Source organism: Montipora foliosa, chromosome 13 (genome assembly GCF_036669935.1).
Source record: "Montipora foliosa isolate CH-2021 chromosome 13, ASM3666993v2, whole genome shotgun sequence".
NCBI lineage: Eukaryota > Metazoa > Cnidaria > Anthozoa > Scleractinia > Acroporidae > Montipora > Montipora foliosa.
Window position 1 is genome coordinate 15,813,802 of NC_090881.1, and position 1,807 is coordinate 15,815,608.

The following is a 1,807-nucleotide window of genomic DNA, read 5'->3' on the forward strand; positions in this document are numbered from 1 at the left end:
TTTTGCTTAACCATCTGGAATTTTTGCCCAATCATTGTGTGTGTTTGTGCCTCGTGCCAAGAATGATGTTTACAGAGAAGGGAATAAAGTTTACATTAAGAGGTTATTTAGTAAATATTGTCCTGTTGCCCTTCTAGAAAGGTACATTCGGATGGCTGAGGTAGATCTTAATAGCAATTTACCACTCTTTAGACCGTTGAGATTGTTCAAATCTTCCAGTACTTACAAGTTGTATGGAAATAATTTCTCATACACGAGATGTAGGGAGGTATTTAAGAATTGTCTTAAGGATCTTGGCTTAGATTACAATTTGTATGGCCTGCATAGTTTAAGATCGGGAGGAGCTACATCCGTTGTTAGTAACAGCACCAGTTTATCGGAACGTTTACTTAAATTACATGGTCGCTGGAAGTCGGACTATGCTAAAGACATGTATGTCCTTGAAGACGTATCTAAACGTTTAGCAATATCTGATAATTTGGGATTGTAACCGTTATGGCACATTAACTGTAATATTCTTTCGTCAAATGTATTAATAAATGTCAGCTTGGATTGCCTGAGCATCCAACTATCATTCCTTTGGTGTTGTATTTCTAAAGCATTTAAGGTGAAAATAATTTACGTTCGTTTAAGCGCAGCGAATTAGAACGTAATGAACACACATGTGACCCCCTTCTGTAAATAAGGTTTAGAATAAAAATTTTCTCGCACCCCGCTATTACGGACACCAAAACGCGGTCCCAAGGGTGTCCGCTATAGCGGGAGTTGACTGGATGTAGCTTCAGCTAAAGCTCCGATTCATTACGTGGAACGCCGACGGCATACCACGTCTTAAAGCCGGGCTGGTGTCGTTTTTTTTTTTTTTTGTGGTTAGTCACAAATGTGCATACCCCACGGATATTGAAGTAAGCTGCGATCGGGTGAATTTACCTTTATACCCTTCAGTATATCCGAATTTCCCTGCCCCAATAGAAACCATATACTTTCCCTGCGCTTCGCGATCATGTGCGCGTGTTAGACCACTCAGCCACCGCGACACAGTCCTGTTCTATGAGAATGCAAATATTTACTGTGGTATCTTTCCGCCGGCCATGATTGACACAGTATTAAAGAATTCGATAAAGTGGACAGATGTTTTTTCTTTGAGAAAGACAAGCTTTAAAGGTAAGAAGAATTTTCTACGTTATTTCTAGATCTTGCTTTGTACTTATACTTGTGTGTTCCGCTGTGAACATTGTTTTGCACAGAACGAATACTTCATTAGAAGTATTTTGCATAGCACGTATACTCCAATATTTCTTCGGAACCGGTTTGTTCAGCCGTTTTGACGTAGAAAGAAAATAAGAAAATAGCTTTCAACGGCCAAACAAAATAAAAAAATGAAATCAAGTTTTAAAAAAAAACGAATTACTGATGACCGTCACTGGGACTTCGTAGCGGTCCCCCATCCAAGTACTAACCTCATTCGGAGGAGCTTAACTTCAACAGACACCTGGGCTAACATCAGCGATTGAGATCTTTGTGTTAAATTCGCAGATGTATCTTGTCGAACTTAATAAAAGTTGAACGAAAAAAAGTAAACTAACAAAAACACGGTGTCTTGCCGTCCTTTTGTCAGAGATGCATCTTTTGTTTCGTGAGTTGTCAGTACTAAACACGCAAGGTAACTTGATCACAGGCGGCCGCTAAAATCGATGTCACTTTCGATTTTGTGATTTTATTTGTACGACCAAAAGTACGATAGAAAAATTGAACTAAGATTGAACGTACAAAAATCTCCCGAAATGTTTTTCGCTGATGGTAACTT

The 1,807-nt window shown here is 39.0% G+C and overlaps 1 protein-coding gene across 1 annotated transcript in view; it reads left to right on the plus strand.

The window, feature by feature from the left end:
- The first annotated feature begins 1,088 nt into the window (after positions 1 to 1,088).
- LOC137983086 (uncharacterized) overlaps positions 1,089 to 1,807 on the plus strand; it is a 21,174-nt gene continuing 20,455 nt past the window's right edge. Inside the window, exon 1 of the mRNA XM_068830273.1 lies at positions 1,089 to 1,164. The gene's annotated coding sequence lies outside the window, so the exon portion shown is untranslated. The remainder of the gene's footprint in view (positions 1,165 to 1,807) is intronic.